The following is a 5,553-nucleotide window of genomic DNA, read 5'->3' on the forward strand; positions in this document are numbered from 1 at the left end:
GACTCTGTAATCTGGCAATATACCTTGATTGCTGGTGACTTCATCCTTCATCCATTGCGTTGATGCTGGCGGTAACCGAACATACGAGACCCATAAGCCAGTGGGAGCTACCTTTTTCCCCACTGATGTCATTCTTTTCGCATCGACACAAAGTGTCATCAAATTCCCTTAAGTGACAACCGGCGCACTCATCCTGGGGGGATTGGTGTTTCGTGCGAATGGGTACCGTAAGGTTCAGTGTGTGCAACTTGCATCGTATAGTGGCAGTGCGGTGGAACCCATTTCCGACACCGGAGGCTAGAAGAGCAAGTTTTTTTTTCTGTCCAAAGGCATCCTTCCAACTTGACATAGTTGTGCTCTGCTGTGTTTAAACATGATGGCCTCAGTCGTTGCATTGAGCGCACAAGTGTATCTCGGTTTTATGAACAGTTTAGTTCAGCTTGTACTTTGTTTGGCCAAACCAAGGTTACAACAATGAGAGAGAATTTGTCGACGTTCCTACGAATCGACAATGAGCTGCTAGGCAGGTGATTAGAAGAACAAAAACCCAGATTAATCCACCTAGCCTTTCCCGATTCAATCCCTTGGTTTTGCCTTAGTGAGATACACATAATAAATAATTGCCTTCATTACGGCTCTTGCAAACGCTATAAGGCAAACAACCAAACAATCATATATGGTTCAACACACCTTATTCTTCATAACTTTTGAACGCAATGATCGATCGTCAGGGAGGTGAAATAATTAGCTAGGCTTTTAACGGAGCCTGTGGGGTTCCTGGGTACCCTCCACAGTAATTGTCCCTTTCCGCGTCATGCTGGGCTTTGGCGTGGTGAACCTCTTTTCCCGAGTAACTCGTGGGATCAAAATGGAAAACCAAATCAACTTTTCAATTAGTTGTAGTAGTGTAGGCGACAACCCCAAGAGGTGGGTTGTCCAGGTCTCCGCCTAGGAGGCCAGAGGCAATAGTCGGCAGTTCAGTGCGCAGCGCCAGCGTGGGTCACTTAACCTTCTCCTCGGCTAAGCCGGTTATGAACGGCCGATGGCTTGTGAGGGCGATGAACCGCAAACGCGATGGGCTTTCGGCCTTCGAGGTGACGACGGAACAGCTTGATGCCATCATCGACTTTGCGTCATCGAAGCATAATATCAGTAAGAATGAGGAGCTTGCTGAAACTTCTAAAGTCGATGTTGGACGCCAAGCTGGAGAGGGCAGTCGGGACGGCCAAGTGTAAACCCGTGATATCCGTGGAGTCGAGGTCTACCCAGACTGAGGCCCAAGGATTCGCGGACTCGGGCAAGGTCGAATCGACCGGAGGGCGTGCCAGTGAAGACGGTGGTGTCAAAGTCTACCCAGACTGAGGCTCAAGTATTCGCGGCCACGTCGGGGGTGACTGCTCCAACGGGGCAGACACAAAAACGGGGTAGACAGTCTCCAGGGGATGAGCTCCCTGGGGGCCGCTCCAAAACGCGGAGGGTTACTACCCGAACAAGGGTAGTGGGACTGGGAAGATGAACCCCGGCCAGGTACCTCCAAAACCGGGGGAGGAAGGACCTGGAAAGGTCCGTCCACCCAGGAAAGACGGTGGTAAGGGGTTACGGCAGGCTGAGAGCTCTCAGCCGCACCAGACCAGGGAAATAGAGGGGGATGACGCCTCCTGGACCCAGGTCAAGAACAAGAGGAAACCAAAGACGTCAAGGGCCGAAAAGAAGGCCCAGGCGAATGAGGGTAGCAAGAAGTCTAGGGGCCAATCGCTCATGGCACAAATTAATTGAAAGTGCCCAAATAGGATCTGAATCCTACACCAAATAGAGCTATGCATACAACTACCTGGCTGTTGTAGACAAAATGCAAAACGCAATGAAAACACATTTGCGGGATTTGAATGCTGTACAAAAATCTTATAAGGAAACCTCATCACATCTTGCAATGGGACATTGGACGTTTCTCTCGGGGCACAGAGAGATCGTCAGTTATTTTAATTTGGTGATTGTAGTGTTAATTATTTATTTTTGTATGTTCGTAAAACTTTTTATTGTAATATGGCTCCCCGACGGGGAACCTTGTAACTCAGGTGTTGAGGACAAGATTCTTCACTTACCTAGATGTAAGTTAAGTAATTTTAAGTTCTGTCACCATGTATGGTGTTTTATCCTGTGTTCTGGCATCAATGTGTGATGCGTCAGGAATTATTTTTCGTTTACCGTCTTTCGTTATTGTTACCGCTACCGTTAGCAATGCTCGAAGTTCCATCATTGCATGGAGTATTTGTTTGAGATTGCGTAATTTAAGTTAGATTAGGAAGTAATCGTCCTCCTCAACACCTTTCCTCCAATCAAATTGACGAAATTTTTGTGGATGCTTCTAGACCATCCACAAAAATTTCGTTCCCGTTGGTTGAAGGTTGTGTTACGGTTTATTTTATAGTCTGTGAGCCTGTAAGTCTGATTGGAATTGTGTATGTTCCGCTTCTGCATGTTCTGTGTTTGGGCCTGAAGATAGGCAATTAAAATTATAAGTAGAGAGATTCCCAGACACAGACTTTATATGACTGGTGCCACATGGCACAAATTAAGGTTCAAATGTCATACAGCAAATCGACTTCTTTTTCTTGTTGTTCTCTTCTTTTTTTTTGCGGAGAGCCTACTCATTCGCTCAGATCTGATTTTGAACAAAGTACACAAACATTTCATAAGGTATCAAACTCTATATATTTCCACAAAATATTAACGTCCTTTTCAATACCTGTACAGCGCATAGATTATGGCGATATGCATAAGCAACCTCAAAAAAGCATCTGAGATTGATTTGATGTGCATCCTTCTCCTAATTACACAATTTTCTACATGCATTTTACATGAATGTAAAATTATGATGCAGTTGACTACCTTCTCAAATGTTCGTCAAGATTCAATGGATTGTTTACATGACCATATGATCGGTCTTCTCTCTGTGTACATGAAAAGTGATGCCGTTTTAGCAGCACTACATTATAAACACTTGAATTATGAAAAAATAAATAACCTGCGTTGCTTATGAATGCTTGCGTTTTCACAGTTCTAGCTCACATCCAATATTTAGTGTCAATATATAGCATGAAAAGCAACATTTTCATAGATTATTGCTTGATGTTTACGTAAATCTTCGAGAAAACAAGCATAATATATAGAACAAATCAACACGCAACACTGAACGATGATTTTCGAGTATCTGCAATGTATAAGAGAGCGTGAGAGTAAATCGACGGTTTCCCCTCCTGGAAAAATATTTTTTCAACTTTGCAATATTTTCTGCAAAATGCAGTTTTTTCAAATAATATTACGAATTTCATCCAAATGAAGCATCCTACGGATGTATTGAAGTCACCACTATGTGTTGATGTAGTTTTAACACGAGAATGCTTCCCCGATTCAGCTGGGGAATGCATTTTCTCCTCGGTGGGCGGATTTTTTCCTGGGGGTGGTACAAGCACGTGGCTGGTTTTCTTGTCAATGACTGGATTACGGTAATTTGGGCCTTAAGGTCTGAGGGAAGGGTTTTCCGTTAAAAAAGCACGTGGTAGCACTCTCTGAGAGAGAAAATTGCCCAATTCAGCGCGCCAGAATGACGCTGTCAGTGTCGCCAAAATTATTTCATCATTATGCAGTTAACATTTGCTTGATAATTTGCCGTAAACGGAGAACAAAAGGAATTGGCAACAATGGCGAAGAAATTTATCACTCATGCAGTGGTTCGGCGAGAGAACAGCAGCAGTGCCAACAAATCACGCAATGAGAAGATCAAAATAAACAAACTCCAGCTGGTTTTTGAAAATGAAAACATGAGCCGTTTCTAGAACAACATTAGAAAATATCGTGAGGGGGTTTGTGTACAAGGTTTCCACACAAGCTTTGAAAAGTATTTGGGTGATAACAGTGGGGCTGGTGTAAGTAAGACAAATAAGACAAATAAGACAAATAAGACAAATAAGACAAATATGACAAATAAGACAAATAAGATAAATAAGTCAAATAAAACAAGTAAGACTAAGAAGAAAAATAAAGTAAGTTCCTCTACAAGTTCCTTCGGAAGTTCCTACAGGAATTACTTCGGAAGTTCCTCCAGGAATTACTTCGGAAGTTCCTCCAGCAATTCCTTCGGAAGTTCCTCCAGCAATTCCTTCGGAAGTTCCTCCAGGAATTCCTTCGGAAGTTCATCAAGGAATTTCTTTCGAAAGTTCCTCCAGGAAATCCGTCGGAAGTTCCTCCTGGAATTCCTTCGGAAGTTCCTCCAGGAATTCCTTCGGATGTTCCTCCAGGAATTACTTCGGATGTTCCTCCAGGAATTCCTTCGGAAGTTTCTCCAGAAATTCCTTCGGCAGTTCCTCCAGGAATTTCTTCGGAAGTTCCTCCAGAAATTCCTTCGGAAGTTCCTCCAGGAATTCCATCGGAAGTTCCTCCAGTTATTCCTCCGGAAGTTCCTTCAAGAATTCCTTCAGAAGTTCCTCCAGGAATTCCTTCAGAAGTTCCTCCAGGAATTCCTTCAGAAGTTCCTCCAGGAATTCCTTCGGAAGTTCCTCCAGGAATTCCTTCGGAAGCTCCTCCGAGGAACTTCCGAAGAAACTCCTGGAGGAACTTCCGAAGGAATTCCTGGAGGAACTTCCGAAGGAATTCCCGGGATGAACTTCTGGAGGAATTCCCGGGAGGAACTTCCGGAGGAATTCCCGGGAGGAACTTCCGGAGGAATTCCCGGGAGGAACTTCCGGAGGAATTCCCGGGAGGAACTTCCGGAGGAATTCCCGGGAGGAACTTCCGGAGGAATTCCCGGGAGGAACTTCCGGAGGAATTCCCGGGAGGAACTTCCGGAGGAATTCCCGGGAGGAACATCCGAAGGAATTTCCGGGGGGAACTTCCGAAGGAATTTCCGGGGGGAGCTTACGAAGGAATTGCCGGGGGGAACTTCCGAAGAAATTCCTGGAGAAACTTCCGGAGGAATTCCTGGAGGAACTTCCGGAGGAATTCCTGGAGGAACTTCCGGAGGAATTCCTGGAGGAACTTCCGGAGGAATTCCTGGAGGAACTTCCGGAGGAACTTCCGGAGGAATTCCTGGAGGAACTTCCGGAGGAATTCCTGGAGGAACTTCCGGAGGAATTCCTGAAGGAACTTCCGGAGGAATTCCTGGAGGAACTTCCGGAGGAATTCCTGGAGGAACTTCCGGAGGAATTCCTGGAGGAACTTCCGGAGGAATTCCTGGAGGAACTTCCGGAGGAATTCCTGGAGGAACTTCCGGAGGAATTCCTGGAGGAACTTCCGGAGGAATTCCTGAGGAACTTCCGGAGGAATTCCTGGAGGAACTTCCGGAGGAATTCCTGGAGGAACTTCCGGAGGAATTCCTGGAGGAACTTCCGGAGGAATTCCTGGAGGAACTTCCGGAGGAATCCCTGGAGGAACTTCCGGAGGAATTCCTGGAGGAACTTCCGGAGGAATTCCTGGAGGAACTTCCGGAGGAATTCCTGGAGGAATCCGTCTTGTTTTATTTATTTTTCCTATTTGTCTTATTCGCTTTATTTATCT

This window comes from Armigeres subalbatus, chromosome 1, assembly GCF_024139115.2.
Source record: "Armigeres subalbatus isolate Guangzhou_Male chromosome 1, GZ_Asu_2, whole genome shotgun sequence".
NCBI lineage: Eukaryota > Metazoa > Arthropoda > Insecta > Diptera > Culicidae > Armigeres > Armigeres subalbatus.